The 17,096-nt window shown below is 47.2% G+C and overlaps 1 protein-coding gene across 1 annotated transcript in view; it reads left to right on the top strand.

Moving 5' to 3' along the window:
* The first annotated feature begins 455 nt into the window (after window positions 1-455).
* BAHD1 (bromo adjacent homology domain containing 1) overlaps window positions 456-17,096 on the top strand; it is a 31,225-nt gene continuing 14,584 nt past the window's right edge. The window contains exon 1 of the mRNA XM_072624331.1: window positions 456-709. The gene's annotated coding sequence lies outside the window, so the exon portion shown is untranslated. The remainder of the gene's footprint in view (window positions 710-17,096) is intronic.

The following is a 17,096-nucleotide window of genomic DNA, read 5'->3' on the forward strand; positions in this document are numbered from 1 at the left end:
GGGCGAGCTTCTGGGGAGAGGGTCTTGGGGGTCGGCAGACTGGGGGGTTGGACCATTGCGGGTGAGGGCCCGGGTTGGGGGGCGCTCCGGGAAAGAGAGAGGTACAAGGGGCTGGCGGAGGAAATCCACCCCTTGGATACGACCCCCCCTCCCCGCCACTCCCCGCACCTCCTCCCCCGGCAGCCTCGTGCTGCCCCCTGCGTTGGGACAGGCCGGCCGGTGGGGGCGGCTCTGATTGGTCCGGGGCGGGGAGGGGGAACAGAGGGCCGGGATTGGCTGGCGGGGGCCAGCCCAGGGCTCGTTGCTAATTGGCGGAGGTGGCGGAGGGCCATAAGCCGATTGGCTGCGGACGAGGAAGCAGGAAGGAGGGCGGCGGAGGCTCCGCTCTCGGGGAGTTTGTGGGGGAACCGCGAGCGGCGTAGCGGATCCCGGAGCCCGGCCCCGCCGCCCGTCTGTCTGGACGCCCGCCCCGCCTGCACGGCCCCAGCAGCCCTCCCGCCCCGGCCCGGCCCGCCCGCTCCTCCGACGGCCCCGCCCGGTCGCGGCCCCCGCTCCGCCCGCCCGCCCGGCCCCGGCCCCCAGGAGGAGGCGCTGACGCAGCAGCGTGGAGCCCGGGAATTGAGCGCCCCCGGGGGGTTCCAGCCGCCGGATTCCAGCCCGGCCGGGGCCTGCGGGCGTCCTGGGCCCCGTTGTCCGCGCCACCAGTCGGGTGAGCCAGGGGGCTGGGGGCCGAGAGGAGGGAGGGAGAGAGGGAGGCGAGAGCGAGGGACCGTCCGCCTGCTCTCTCTCGATCGCTCGCTCGCTCGCCCCGCCGAACGCGCCGCCGCCCCCGCTCGGGGATGAGGACGGACGGACGGACGCAGAGCAGGTGCTGACCGCCCGCGCGGGCTGCCTCTCTCCGGGAGTCCTGGCGCCCGGGTGGGTCCCCACCCTCGGGGGAGCGCGGCGCGCCTCGAGGTGACAGCCCCCGGGGGCCGCCGCCGCTGCCCGCGTCGGGAGGCGGGGGGTGGGGGGTGGGGCGAGGGGCCGGCGGAGTGCATCCCGACCGCGGGCGGGCGTCCTGGGGCCGCGGCCGAGCTGGGGGACTGGCCGCCGCGCCTCGGGAGCCCGGGGCCGGCTCCTCGGGCGCTCCCCTCCCAGGGCCGCCGCGCCCCCCTCGCCAGCCCCCGAGCGGGTGGCCGAGGCCCGGGGCGGCCCCGCCGCTGCGGGAAGCGCCTGCCCCCGGAGGGCCCGCGATGGGGAGCGGAGCCGGTTCTGGAGCCAGGCTGGGGAGGGGGGGCGGGGACCGAGCACCGGGCCGAGCCGAGGGGAGGCGTGGACCGCGCTGCGCAGCCGGGGAGGCTCGGGGCTGGGGACGCGGCGGGACCAGGTTCGAGGAGAGCAGAGCCGGGGGGAGGGGGAGGGCGAGCGGGGCTGCGGCCCCGGGTCCGAGGAGCCGTGGGGCCTGGGGGGAGGGGGCGGCATGGAAGTTGTCAGAGCCGCGTCGAAGTGACAGCGGGCCTTGCTTCGGAGCCGGCCCGGCCCTGCCCTTTCCGCCCCGCCGCCTTCTCTCGGCTGCGGCCTGGGGGGCTGGGTCGGCCCGGCTGGAGGGGCCAACGCGGCCGAGGAGCGCCGGACAAAGGCGGCGCCCGCGACAGAGCGGGGCGCAGGTGGTGGCGTCGGGTAGGGGCGCAGGGGTCCGGGGCGCCCACCCCCGCCCTCCGGAGGGCCCGACAGCTCGGCCGCCCCTGGGGACTGCGGGCTCCCGGGGATCGGGCTGCAGGAGGAGCCGCGCTCCCGTCGCCACGGCTCCTTCCCGGGGAGGGTCAGCCCCCGGCGGGGGCCGGGGGAGCGGGGGCGGGGCGGGGAGCAGCAGGACGTCTGCGCTCCTCCGGGCAGGCAGGCCCCTCGGCTGGATTGGAGAGGGGGGCGGGAAGGCATCGGGGAGGGGGCTCTGCCCCATTTGGGGAGTCCTTTCCCCCCGGGGGTGGCGGCGAGCCGGAGCCCCAACGAGGGACGTCCCCTTTCGGAAGCAGAGAGAGATGGCCCTGTGGGGAGCAGCTCGGGAAAGAGGGAAAGAGAATGACATAGGTAGAGTGGGGTGATGGGGGGCAGGACCCCGGGTTCAGGTCAAAAGACTTGCCAGTCAGCACTCGCCTCCCCGTTGGCTTCCTCTAGTTGGGGCCCTAAATCTGAGGGGAATCAGTTGGGTTAGGGGCACATTTCTGATACCCCTCTTCCACAGCCCCAATCTCTATTAGGGCTCACAAAATGAGCTCCAGCGCCCCACGCCAGTGGCTTCCTTTAATGAAAAATGCTCTCCTAGTTAGTGAAAAAAGGCTCTCATTTTGACTTTGGAGGTTATTAATAAAGCCCAGGGGCAGATTTTGATGATAAAACGGAAAAAAAAAACATGTCGTTACCTCGAGATGCCCCCCCTAGGAGACTTTTCCTGCCCCCATCATAAAACTTCCATAAAAAGGGAAGAAGGGGTCCCTATCAGACCAAACCTTGCCCTACAGGGACATAGTGTCCTGCAGGGAAGAATGCCTCACTACCGCCAGAGGACTCTGTGGACAGTGGGGGCGGGGTGGGAGCTATTGCCCTCTGTTCTTTTAAATTGCAGACACCTCCTCCAACATCAGTGTTGGGCTCTAGTCGGGTAGCTGTCTTCCTGGTCATGGAAACACTCCCAGAAGTCCTTCTCTCCTCTGAACTGCCATTTCTCTTAATGGAAGAGATGGAAACATTGAGAACGAGAGGCTTAGGGGCTGTATAGGGTATAGGTTGAAAACTTGAGTTCAAATCCCACCTCAGGCAGTGTTGAGGAAGAGCTCCTACCAGCTGTTGGTTGGATCTGCTCCCAGCTCCTAGGAAGCTGCTGATGCTCAGACTGTCAGTCTTCCCAGTGGTGCAGTGTGGGCTGCACTACCATCTCCCCTTGAGGGTGGAGCCTTTGAGTGCCGGAATTGGCGGAGATTTGGTGGACTGGTGAATGCAGCTGAAACTGAGAGGTTTTCAATACATAAACACGTCAGAATGGTGAAGAATCCATGTCCTCATGCCCTCATGGGGCTCCGGGGGCTGAGATTCCAAGGCACTCATCTGGTTTGGTAGCTGTGCAAGAGATAACCCCTTCTAATAACTGGAATTCAGAATGGAGCTGTAGGATGGCCTTTCTCCTTACCTGGTGGGGTGTCTTTCAAGGAAACCACCAAAATCAGTTAAAACCAGTGTTGTCGAGAGCTTAACTCTAGGAGAGCTTGACCAGTGAAATTTTCTATGTGTGTTCTGTTGACTCTCCCTTTTCATTCTGAGGACCATCCTTGTTCAGGCCCTCATCACCTTATGGCTGAATTTTTTAGTAGTATCTTACTGTTCTCTGCTCTGATTATTCCAGCCTGCTCCCCAGAACCTTCCACAACACAGTCAGAACTGTTGTCCTAAAATTTCACTTTGATCAGTCATTTCCCTGCCCCCAATATAATATCTTTCACTTGCCTACAGAATATAACCCAGATTCCTTAGCCTGACATTCAAGGCTTCTACTGTCTGACTCCGTATTGGAGACAGCATGGTAAAGAGGAGAGCTTTAGAGTCAGCAGTCCTGGGTTCACGTCCCAACTCGGATGCTTATTTCTTATGTGGCATTAAGCAGATTAGATCAGTAACCTGCCTGCACCTCAGTTTTTCATCTGTAAAGGAGGGTTGGACTAGATGACATCTGAGGTCTTTTTCAGCTCTAAAGTTTAAGACCTGCCAAGCCTTTCTCTGTACTAATTCCTTCTAGTGGGAACAGCTAGGTGGCGCAGTACTACCAGCACTGGGTCTGGCATCTGGAGGACCTGAGTTCAAATTCGACCTTAGGCACTTTTTAGCCATGTGATCCTAAGCAAGTCATTTAACCTCTATGCCTTAGTTTCCTCATCCGTAAAATGGGGATGACAGTAGTATCTACCTCCCAGAGATATTGTCAGGCTCAAATGAAATAGGTAATGCCATAATAAATTCTATATAAAATATTAGCTGTTAGCAGTGTTAATATTATTACTCAGCCAAGCAGGCAATACTGCCTGGGCAGTCCTTCCTCTACCACTTTAGGGGAGAATTCTCCCTTAATAGAATGTTGCCCCTTCCTCAACCAAATGCCGCCTCCCCATCTTTCAAGAATGAGTTCTAACTCTCCCTCCTTCCCTGGTACCCAATTATCTCTTTGAACTCCCCAGTACTGAAGTGCCTACACCAATAAAGCACTTGGTTTTATATTGTTTTCTGGTTGATTCATGTATTTTTTGGTTTTGTTTCCATGGTTAGGTTCTGGGCCTCTTGAGAGTAGGGATTGTATGCTCTCTCTTTTCATATTATACCTTGTGGCGCTTAGCACACATAGGCATTCAGTGAAAAATTTTGTCATGAATGAATGAATGAATGAAGAATGCTATTGAATTGTGGATGGAGAAGCCCTTGACCCAAAATACCCAGTATTTTGTATACCTTAAGGGACTCTGACCTTTCCTTGTTGGAGGTAGACACGCTGGGTCATTTGATGGGAGAGGAAACGAGGTTTTGCTGTCTTCTTACTTTGCTGTTTTGCTTTAGTATTTCAGTTTGTTCTTAGCATTCTGGAATTTTGTAGCCTCACGTATGTTAGTCTTCTGCACTTCTGGTGATTACTGTCTAGTAGATTGGCCTCATGACACCCTATAGAGATGGATCTGAAAATGTTGTAATCCTGTTTTCTTCCTACTCAACCAGACCATCTCCCCCCACCCACACACTTAGCTGTCGTTATGCAATTTTCCTTGTCGTCCATGCTAAATGAATCCATGTGTTTTATCTCTTTTCATTCTTGGGTGTAAATGAAGGAAAAAATTCTTTGGAGGGGAGAATATGGACCTAGATTTTGTGGATTCCTATTTTTCAGTCTGGTATAGAGGGAGAGCACTGTGTCTCAGCTACTCCGGGACAGAGGTCCTTTGAAAACAGATCTATCCATAATTAAAGCTAATTGAAAAGAAGTCATTAGGAATCCTATCAAATTCGGGACTCTGTTACTGCCCACCATTAAGCGGTATAGAGAATGGGCTATAAGACTATTTACTGCATTGAGCCTAGATACTTAAAATACATTCTTCAGCTTTTCTGCCCCCCCATCTCCCCTTTTGTGCCCCAGTTTGATGATAAATGGACTAGCATTTCCTTCCAGAAGGGAAAGATACCTCTTCTTGTTACCATAGCAACAAAGCCCACTCCCCCATCAAAGAAACCACCACCTTTCCTCCTCATCTACTGTAGCTCAGAACTGGGGCTCATTCCTAGCTCCAAGCTGCTTTGCTCTGTGGCTCTTGGACACAATTCTTTCCTTTACAGGCATCAGCATAATTTCTGTTCATCTAAAGCAGTGTCTGGATAACTTATTCTTATTTTCCCCACATAGACCTAGAAGCCCTAAGGTGCTTCATCAAGGGGCATAGATAATCTTTTTTTTCTTACCTTTATCTGAAATTTAAAAATCCCCATTACTGTCTCCACCTTCAGTTTAAAAAAAATCCCCTCCACACCCTCTGGCACCTGAAAGGATGAATGGGAAACTGGGAAGTGTTGTCATCTATAAAGGAAGTTGGAGAAAATCTGTAAGGAATCTCCCTCCCCTCGACTCTCTCCTTTCTTCCCTTCTTCCCTGTTTACCTCCCATCCCATTTCCCGCCCCCCACCCCCACCCCACGTTGGACTTCTGTAGGAATTTTCAATTTATTTTCATTCCTTTCAGTATTGCTCTCTCAGAGCTTGGGAGGATTTTTGTGTGGGTTTTTTTTCTTTCATTTTATCTTGTTCTTATTCTGTTTGGCCTTGCTCTGGCAGCATCTGGCCTCAATGCCTCGTCGCAAGGTGAGCCATTAAGGGGGAAAAAATCTTAAAAAAAAAAAATCCCTGGCGTTGAGAAGCAGGCTGGGTCTAAGACTGCCAGCTGAAGCTGCTGGGTTTATGGAGCGTTATACGAACAGCTCCGACTTTAAAAGGCCTCCTTTTTATGAATGGGTAGTGAGGAATGTAAATAACGCAGCATCTCTCAATGGGGAAGCATTTTACATAAGCAGCGCTACCCCAGGCCCAAGTATTTATGGGAATTTGCTAGCACAGTCTGGCGAGGCTCACTTCCTTTGTGAACTTGCCATTGTGCTGGGGACACGAGGCCTTCAGTGGGGTGAGGGCAAAAGCTGGGGTGAAGAGCGTTGGGCGCTGCTTCTCCTCCGAAAAGGACCAGGCCTGGGAAGAGGGAACCCTGGCTTGGAATATTCCAGCTTATAGTTAGGGTGTGTTGCCTGTTTAACTTGGAGGAGAGAGATGAAATCCAGCCTGTTGTGATTAGAACCAAATCCCCAGCAGACTGGGTTCCTGGTATTCTCCAGGAACTGGAGAATACTGACCACTGAAGCTGATGCCCATTCCCTGGGGGAGAGGGAGGTTCCAGGTAATTGAATTCCTTCCTTCTTTTAACTAGAGTCAGATTGGTAGGAATTTCTGCTCCTTTATATGCTGGGCCCATCTGTTCTCCACCCTTCCTCTAACCCCCCCCCCCCCCCCCATCTCTATCTTATGATAGAGATACTAATGATAAATAAAATGGTTAAAAGGAAGGAGAAATGTCGTTGGAAGACCAATCAGACCCCAAATAAATGAGAATTTACTGTTGCAGCTTTAAAAAATCTGAACTCCAAATCCTCCCTCCTATTTTCCCTCAGGTCAGCTAAGGCATTGGAGCCCTGACCCTGACAAAACTGGTTTGAGTCCATGGGCTCAAGAGCAGACTTGAGGGTGGAAGGCATAGGTGGGTTCTCCAGGTAGAGTGACCATCTAAACCCCACTCCTCTCCCAGTGGAGAACACTTGCTGACGTGGTTCTCAGCTTCTCACAAAAATAACATTGCCCTTGAGCTCTTTTTTGAAGGCCCTTCTACAAGGAGAAAGGGCAGCCAAGGAGCCTCGGCCTAGAGATCTACCCCAGGGAGCGCCTGCTTAGCATGCCCTAGGTTGTCTGAGTGAAAGGAGTCTCCTCATCGATGTCGGATCAAGGTCCGGTGTGACTTTTTTTTCCAGCTCTTTCCTCTCAGTGTGTTCTGGGAGAAAGGGATTTAAATACTGGACCCCACCACTAGAGTTTAGGACAGGTCTCCTTTTCCCTCCTGTGGTATATAGTTGGTTGTTTGCAAACAACCATTTGTCATTCTCTTGTCTTGGCAGTCCTTGCTGTTTTCAGGTTCTGAAACAGAGGAAAAAAAATAGAGGTAGACGTTTTGACCCCTCATCCAGCTCTAATACCAGTAGCCAATCTTTTAATGGGGGAGGGGAGATTTTTATCAGTTAAAAAAAATCACAAATATTACTGTTCAACTTTGAACTGTTGATGTTGTAAATCTTTAAGTATATTTAACTATATTTTCACCTGAAAAAAAATCCACGCTGAGCCCTGTGTAATTATAATGACCGAGGTCATAAATGTAATGACCAAATGACCCAGAGTAGAGTTTAAAAAACGTATCTCCCTTCCATTGTTGCAGAAGTGAGGAGTACTTTGGAATTCCAGAAATGGTCACTGTTGGCTTTGATGAGCTTCTCTTCTCCCCCTTCTTATTAAAATCTTTATTATAAAATGTTTCTCCTTCAATTTGGGGGAGAGGCAGGGATACGTTAGGAAATTAATTCTTTAAAAAAATTTTAATTTTTATATTCTGTCACACATACATATATACATACAGCCATGGCTTTTAGACATGTAGATTGGATTCACATTCTAGGTAGAGATTGGACCAGGTGACTGGCATCAAGTGATTCTTTATGAATTTTTGAGTGCGTTAGGGTAGTTTTTTTCAATCATTGTGGATCACAGCCAATTTTTATTGCCAAAGATTCTTCTAAAAACCTGTAAACTTAAAAGCTCTGACCGACTCTTCCTCCTCCTTCTCTGCTCGTGATCCCAATTCCTTGGGCCAGGGAGCTCTAGAGCGGATTTTGAAAGATCAGAGGAGTCCTTAGTAAAGCATTTAGACCACCGTGCCATTGCCCAGTATTGACTAACTCTGTTTTAGAGGGTCATTGTCATTCGAAAAACATTGAGATTCACCAAAGAGTGAAAGAACCTGGGCTCAGATCACAGTTCATCTGTTTCAAACCTCTGTGACCTTGGTTGTCACTTCCCCTCTCTGGCCTCAGTATTCTCATCTGTAAATTGAGAGAGTTGAATGATTTTGAAGTTCCTGGCAGCTCTAATTTTGTGATTCCATGTGCCAGTCACTGTAAGGTGTAGAAAGCTGCAGAGGTAGAAAAACAAACCACACACACCCATTTCCTTGCCTTGAGAAGTTTATAATCTTGTTGAGTATAATACAAATTAAAACCAACAAGTTAAGACTTAATAAGACTAATAAGAGATTAAACAGAGTGGCACGAGAGATTCTGGGAGGAAGGGATCGCTTCTTTAGGTAGGAATATCAATAATAATATAATATAATACCTAATAGAAGAAGATAGTCCATATGACATGAAGGAAAGAGAAGATTTCAACTGGCAAAAATATAGGTGGCTATTGCAGGAACTGGGGTTAAAGGAGTTGGAGAGACAGGGCGTCAGAATGATGTGCACAAATTGAGTGCCTCCTGGGAGGCAGGAAAGAGTGGGATGAGGTAGGGAAGGGCTTATGGTCCAGTTTGACGGAAATGTAAATTGTGAAGGGGAAGCAGTGTGAAACAACATCACAAAGGTGGTTACCACAATTTCAGAGTACCAGTGAGGAAATGCACTAGTGTCTACCTCTTGACAGAAAGGTGATAGACTCAGAATAAGACATCATTTTGGACATGGCCAATGTGGGAATTTGTTTTGGCCAACTCTGCCTGTTTGTTACAAGGGTTTTTGTTTTTCTTTTCCTTTCTTCTCCAGTGGCTGGGAGCAAGAGATAAAATAGATCTTTTGTCCATTAAAAAATAAGATGAAGTATTTTTTTAAAGGTAGGTTGAAGCCAATGCATGAGAAGCCTTAAATGTCAGAATAAAGCATTTCTATCTCATCCCATAGAGGAGTGGGGCATCTACCGAAACAGACAAGAAATGTGATCAGACCTTAGGGAGATTGCTTTGATGTGGTTATAATATGTAGGACAGACTCCAGATAGAAAAGTCTGTTACTACCTAGTAGGAGATAGTACCGTGGTGGTAGCAGAAGTGGGAAGGACTTGGCCATCGATTGGATATGGGAACAGATAAGATGGAACAATATAAGATGACTATTTTGAACCTACATAGATGGTAGAGTGGTGGTACTATCTCCAGAAATAGCTTAGGAGGAGGAGGAGGAGAATTGTGGTGGGTTTTTTCCCCTTTTTTGGAAGGGGAGGGAGAGATGATGAGTTCAGTTTAATGTTGGCAAGACATCCAGAGAGATGCCCAGCAAAGAGTGGCAATCCGGAACTGTAAACATAGATGTAACCATTGCAACCTTAGGAGTAGACGATATTACTAAAGGAGAGAATGGGGAAATGAAGAAGGAATACAGGAAGACAGGACTAGGGGTCCCTGCCCCCCATTTAGAGATTTGGAGGAGGGGAGGAAGAAGAGCCAGAAAAGGAGATCAAAAAGGAATTGTCAGAGGGGAGGAGGAGAAAGAACCTTGAGAGAACAGTATCATAGAAGCCAGCTGGTTAAGAATATCAAGGAGAGAGAGAGAGAGAGAGAGAGAGAGAGAGAGAGAGAGAGGAGAGTGTTTGTGTGTGTGTGTGGTGGTGTCAAATGATACAGAAAGGTCAGAGAGGAGGGGTCTTGCTTATAAACTCATGGAAAGATTGTTATTGGGGTACCAGCATGATACTAGGATGTGCTGGCACAAGGTTGACATTTAAGAACCATGAGGTCATCATCCAACTATATTCAAAATGGTTAGGCTCTTATTAGAACACTGTATGGGCTTCATGACTTGACAGGTGTGGAAAACTTAGGATCCAGAAACGAGCTAGAAAAATAATGAAAAAAAATTAGAAGATAAATCACCAAGGAAAAAGGAAAGGATTTGGAATTACTGAATACAGAGAAAGAAGACTGAGGGATCACTTCATACGATTTTTTATAGTAGAAAGAGTACTTGGTGGGTGTGAAATCAGAGGATCAGTGTTTGAATCTAGGTTCTGACATTCCTGTGTATGGTCAAGTCAAATGACCTCATTGGGCCTCTCTGGACTAAATTGCTTCAAAAGACCCTTTCAGCTTGAATCCATAATCCTATACATTTTCAGCTACCTGGGTTCCGTGGAAAAGAATGGTTGGCTATTCTCTGTTTCCACGGAAAGCTGATGTAAAAGAAATGGTTTTCTGATTAATTGACCACTTTTAGCTCTGGAGAACAGATAATGAGACACAACCTTCTACATAGGTGGGAGTACTGTGGATTTGGTGTCGTAAACGCTGTAGCACAGTCACCATGTTGGTTGGTTTTGCCTAACCATATTTTCTGTGTTAAAGGGGGAGGAAAGGAGGGATGATGTATTATGGGAAAAGGAGTGAAATGTACCATCAAAATGCATCAATAAAACTTTAAAAAGGAAACGAGAATTGACTGTAGGAATTTTAGAGAAGTATGAAGAAAATTCCGAGGTTATAAAGGAAGCTGTAGCATCTCCTCCCCACAATGATATTTTAAAATAGGAAAAACATCCTATATCTCTTCTTTTTCTTCTCCCATTCCCAAAAAACCCCTTTTGCTTGTGAGGTAATACTCCCCGGTTTTGCAAAATAATTCTATTTCAAAAGTTCAGTTAATTTTTTTTTTTTAACTCAGAGCACCTTTGTTTTATTTGTTGAGATTTTCTTCTGGAGAAAAAAAATTTTTTAAATAGTGATTTCGTTTTCAGCCCAGCACCCAAAACCTATTTAATCCATAATATAACTGAATACTGTATATTTATAACAAAACTAGTAGAAAACAATTCTGTTGTAACACATGATAAAATTTAAAAGATAATTAGTTTTTATTCCTCTTGAATTGCTGGTGTTTTGAGGAAAAGCATATTTAGAGGAGAATGAGAAAGCAGAAACTTGTAGGAATTATGAAGACAATATAATTTCAAGGGCTCAAGAGGTTGATGGGTACCAGTTCTTTGTTTAATTTCACTTACAAATTTTCAGCTTTTTTTTCTTTCTAATAGGTTGTAAGCTCCTTGATAGCAGGGACGTTCATTTTTGGCTGTCCATCTACCATGCTAGAAAGGTAGCTAGTGCTTAATAAATGCCTGTTGATGAATTGAGTCTTTGCTAAAGGTAAATCATCTCTACCACTCTTAAACTTGTCACACAAGATGAGGGTCAATTTTAGTTTACAAATAAAATGAGAGAGGGAGAAGTGTTTTTCTGAAGTAATTGGCAAGAGTTGAGATAGAGGGGTAAAGAGGATGTACGTGCACATATAAGAGTGCTTGAGATGTACACAGTTATCTGTGCTGTCAGCTGTGAAAGAGAAAAATGGAGCTCATCTTGAGCCCAGAAAAATGTTTGAATCCCTGAGAGGGAAGAAAGGAGGTGGGTAGTTCATAGGGTAAGGGCAGCTAGGTGATGTAGCGAATACAGTGCCAGACCTGGAGTCAGGCAGACGCATCTTCCTGAGTTCAAATCTGGCCTCAAACATTTACTAGCAGTGTGACCCTGGGCAGGTCATTTAACCCTGTTTACTACCTCAGTTTCCTCATCTGTAAAATGATCTGGCAAAGGAAATGGAAAACCACTTCAGTATCTTTGCCAAGAAAGCCCCAAATAGGGTCACAAAGAAGTCAGATACAACTGAAAATAACTGAACAGTACCTTAGGGTTCAGGTGGGATGATATTCCCATGCTCCCCACCAGCTAGGACAGTTTGGCTCTTGTCTATTCTCTTTATATATACGATATGAATACCTCAGGTATTTATAACTGTTTTCTGGAGGTAGGGTTGTTGGGGAAGTTTTTCTAGCCTTTCTCTATTCTCTGTATCTATTTTTGTCTCAGTTGATTAGAATATTGTACTAATAAGACTAGCCATATATTCAGTCCCTATTTGGACCAGTTAGCCTGGTCTTTTCCACAGTCAAAGACTACCCATAACTGGCAAGCCATCTTAGAAATTTATGCTCTTGGTTGCCAGAAGTGTGGGCATAAGGTTTTGGCTATATGAACAGATCCATCCCCATTCCTGAAACAAGAGAAAGTATGACAGTACTGTCACCCCTGAATATCATGTACAACAAATCGCTAATGTATTTTGCGTGAGTCTTCCCTATCCTAAAGGTTTGTGATTGAAAATATATGAGGGGGAGGGGGAAATTTCCCTTCATTTTGCTGTGAAGTGTACTTTTCAATCCAATGAAGGGAGCTTAAGGGGCATGTATTTATCTTAACTTGCCCTGCCTTCCTTGTATCTTTCAAATTATTAAATATTATGGTGCAAATGGCTTCCCACCCCGCCTAGTCATTTTGTTCCTGGCCCAACCTGGAAAGTATGGGGCCATTGAGAGACCAGAATGGTCCTACACGATTCAGAGCTTCCTCCAAGGGTCCGTTGCAGGTTTGAGACCCTGCCAGGGATTCATATCTGTCCAGTGATGTGCAGGTACGTAGAGGGGATGAGCTGTCCTCACTCCTGAAAGCTTCCTTTTGCCAGGCTTTGCATCCCTTTGTGAAATGGGATAATGTGAACTTATTTATTTGTATAAATCTTTTAAGGTTTATGGAGTGCTTCCCACACAACAATCGTCTGAATGAAGTAGTGCAAGTATTTTTACCCCCATTTTACAGATCAGAAAACTTAGGCTTTGCCTTGGGTCGAGTAGCTAGGGTCAGAGCAGAATTTGAACTCAACATCTTGTGACTCTAAGCTCAAAGTGTTCTCCACCGCATCACTTGGATGTCACATGATGTTTGCCTTTTTGGCAAACTACAAAGAAAACCCGAATTTTTTTTTTTTATCACAAATAGAAGTTTCCACAAATACAAACAAATTGATGCCATAAAGGAATGAAACAAAGTTGGAATGACTTTTGCCTAGAGGTTGAGACCCTCTTTGTGTGCCATAGTGTTAATAAAACCTCCATAGGAGATTCCCCCTAATGCATTACATTATACATATGTACATACTGCATACTGTACATATAAATATGTATGTGTATAAGTATACAAACTCGGAATGAAATAACAAGAACATCTTCCTTGCTGTTCCAATCCTTTTGTGATCTGTGAGCTTAGAAAGCTTTGTTACTGTTTTTTATATTGATCCATAAACTATTAGAGCTGGAAGGGACTTTAGCTGAAAATCATTTAGTCCAGAGGTTCCTAATCTGAGGTCCATGAACATGTTTTCTAATATTTTGATAACTGTTTCATTACAGTTGGTTTCCTTTGTAAACCTATATGTTTTATATATTTAACATCATTATTCCAAGGAGGAGCCAGTAGGCTTCCGCTGATTGCCAAAGGGATTCTTGACATAAAAAAAGGTGACGAGCCCATGCTTTATTTAGTCAGTGCCCCTCCTTGTACAGATGTAGAAGGAGTTAAGAAGATTGAGTTCCTTGCCTAGGGTTCCAGAGGAAGTCATAGTAATAGACATTAGACCAGAACCTGGCCCTGCTGGGTCATAGCCTAAGGCGGCGGCCAAAATCCCTTACGCAGGTGTGCCTTCTTTCATGTAATAACGACCTACCTGGAAAAAAGCAGTGTGTCAAGTTAAGTTTTGTAAATGGAATCATTTTAAGTTGGAGAGTTTGCCATTTAAAAGAACCCTTTGAAGAATTCCTTTGTGATGCAAATAATCACTTCCTAATTTGTTTCTTCTCTCTCTTTGTAGCTTCTTACAGTGAGGTACAAGTTATAAACTAAGTTATCTGCTTTGTGCTGTAAGAGGCATAGCTGGTTCTCCTGGTAACCTTCACATCCTAGGGCCCAGGGGCTATAGACTTAGACTCCTCAGGCTTGTCTCCTTAACTTAGTCACTCCTCTCTCCTGTGGGCAGACCCATTTCTGGAGAAGAGTTGTTGACACTTTTCAACCTTCAGTGAAAATTCCACCACCTGCATAGGTAACACTCCATCATATCACTACCTTTTTCATTTGTGCTTATTTAGGAGAGGAGAGAGAAAAAAAGGCTTCCACAGTTTCACTTATGGCAAATGAAAGTCCATTTCCCAGCCACAGGGTAGAAGTAGATGCCAGATTTGCTGGGTCAGTGTACCAAGATACCCAACTGGGCAAACTGGAGCTTGTGCTTAATGTAGTGGGAAAAGGGACTGGGCGTCAGACTTCAAAGGCCCAGCACCTTAGGAACATCACTTATTAGGAGTGTTAAGAGGAGTGAAAGGTGAGGCCAGTCTGTTTGCAGCAAAGCAGAGCGGGTAGTGAGGCAGACCTTCCAACAGGGTCAGGTGGCGGTGGTTGGAGTTGTTCCCTGGAGCACCCTGAGTGTATGCCCATGCCAGGATGGTATCTAGGTTTCATTCATTCAGCAACCCTATTTGGAGTGCCTACTGTGTACCAAATATTATACTGGATGCTAAAGGGGGGTAAAAAAAGGCAGTCTTAATGTATGCTCACTTAGGAGATACCATTGCTTTCATTGCCTCTGCTACCTTTCCTGGGGGCAAAGCTTTCTTGGTGTGTACCCATCAGTGACCTAGCTAGGCTGTGTGGAGACCAGTCCAGCAGCATCTTCTCAGAGGGTATTGAGATAGCAGAAGAGAATTGTCTGGTGAACTTGATATGGGTGACATTCCACCATTCCTTCCCAACCAGGAAGGTTTGATTCTTGAGAACATGCCACTGTGGTGCTCCTAAGCACAGAGAAGCTGTTCCTAGGGGTACTTTCCAGGGTGAATGGAAAAGCCTGCTTCTAGATTCTGTTGGACCCAGCTTGCATTTTCTGTCACTTGTATTATCTGCCACTGTCTAGGGTTTTCTGTCCTGATGGATTGAGTAGCAGATGAAGCTTTTTACTAGACACCTGAAAGGGCTGAGGAAGATTATCATCTCAGGAGCAACACTGTTCTGTGGTCCCTGGACACGAACTCACAGTGAATTTGCGAGTAAAATCCATATTCCCTTACCTACCCCCACCCCTTCAAAGAGACTGAAAGTATTTCTCCTGGCTGGTTTTGCCATGCTAAATTTGAAGTTCTACATAGAGGTAGAGAGTGGGCTTTCAGGCTGTGTTGGAGTGAGAGATCTCCCCCAATTCTGACCCCAATTCACACCACACAGCACAACTAGAAAGGAGTGAAGATCCCAATTTTCCCAAGGTGTGGAATTATAACAACATGGCAGAGGTCAGTATGCAGGCAGAATTTCTTCATTTTCTAAATGAGAAGAAAGGGAGCTGGCCTCATTTGGAGGTGCAGACCCTTAATCTAGAGAAGGACTCTAAGGAACAGACCCAGGGTGCTTCTGAAGTTAACCAGCTGCTGTCACTCATCCCACGAGCTCCGCCCTCCCAAGTCCAGATGGTAAGAGGGACAGGACGGGGAGACCCAAGATGGCTTTGGGATTGTCCTCTGTGAAGCACTGAGTGATAGCTGAGAAATGATGATTCTCTTTCATCCCTGTCATTGGTATGGTTAGTTAAATAGTCTCACTTGTAGTACAATAAGCACAGCTGGGAGGATGTTGAGGGAAACAAGGAATTCCTTGCCTATTTCTTCTGTACCTTTCCCCTCCCCCAGTCCTGTGTCCTGTGGCCCTCACTCTAGGCCAGACTGAGAGCCAGCCTAATAAGGACACCTCCCCTTTCTGTGCCCCTACTCCCAACCCCAGGGTTCCAGTCTTCTCATGTTTCCTCATCCTTTCAGTTTGGTGGGAAAAGCTGAGGAACTGGTAGGATTTAGCTCTGGAAGGAATCATTTAGTCTAGCATAGTGAGGTGGAGAGAGTACTAGATTTGGAGTCAGGAAAAGGAAAGTTCAAATCCTGTCCTCAAACAGTATGTGACTGTGGGCAATTCACCCAACTTCTCTCTGCCTCCAGTGCTCCGTCTCTAAAACAAGGGGGTCAGACTCCATGGCCTCTAATGATCTTTCTCAGCTCTGCGTCTCAGATTTGGTGATATCTCTCATTTTGCAAGTGAGGAAACGGGTCCAGGGAGTTTGTCTAACGTTACATATCTTAGATCATTTATCTCTATATATACTTGAGAGGACTTGGAAACATCCATCCCCTGATGCTAAATCTAGTATTCTTTCCATTGTCCCATGCTGCCTAAAATTCACACTGTTAGGAATGTATACGCTACACATCGAGGGAATATTTACATTTTAAAAGAAGCTGATGGGCCTAGGCAAAGCTTAACTGCTGATGGTGGCATTTCTGTCATCAGTGGGGATAGGAACCTTCCTAGAGCTTACTTAGGCAGCTCCATATTCTGCCTCCTCTTAAGGTCAGCACTGTAGCAGCAGGAACAAAAGTCTGCCAAAAACAAAAGGTGCAAAGCTAGACTGGAGTTCAGGTTAGCAGCTGGGTGGTGCTCTGTGGTGGCCCAGCAGCACTCCTTGACCTGCCTATCTCCCCCCAACCCAGACACATTACTCGTGTGTGGCTAAAAATCTACAAAGGATCCACCTGTCCCCTTCCTCAGCTTGTCCTTCCCCTACCCTCCCTGTAGCCCTAACCAGCTTTGGTTTATGGTACTGATTGCATAGAGAAGGGAAGGGCTGTGTGCCAATGCCTTTTTTAGTTAGTTATCCTAAGCCACTGTGAGGGCAAGGCCTAAACAGAACACACCACTTCCAGACCATCCTGCAGTTTTAGGGTGTAGAATCAAGGTGAAGTTTTCTTCTCAGGTCTTTTGAGTGGTCTGTGGGCCTCAATTTACTTATCTGTAAAATGAGAGGGTTAAACTCAGTGACTTCTTAAGGTCCTTTCTAATTCCAGATCTATGATCCTAATCTTTACTTTCCAGTCCTGTTCCACAAAACAAATCCAATCGAGACCCAGAACCCTAATAAAGAGCAGACTTTGACTTTGGAAGAAAGCTACCATCCTGACTTGAACCTCACTGCCCTGATAATTGGACACTTTTGGCTTGCCCAGAGCAAGCTGGGGTGACTTCATAGGGAATGCTCCTT

The sequence above is a fragment of the Notamacropus eugenii genome, chromosome 7 (genome assembly GCF_028372415.1).
Source record: "Notamacropus eugenii isolate mMacEug1 chromosome 7, mMacEug1.pri_v2, whole genome shotgun sequence".
Classification (NCBI taxonomy): domain Eukaryota; kingdom Metazoa; phylum Chordata; class Mammalia; order Diprotodontia; family Macropodidae; genus Notamacropus; species Notamacropus eugenii.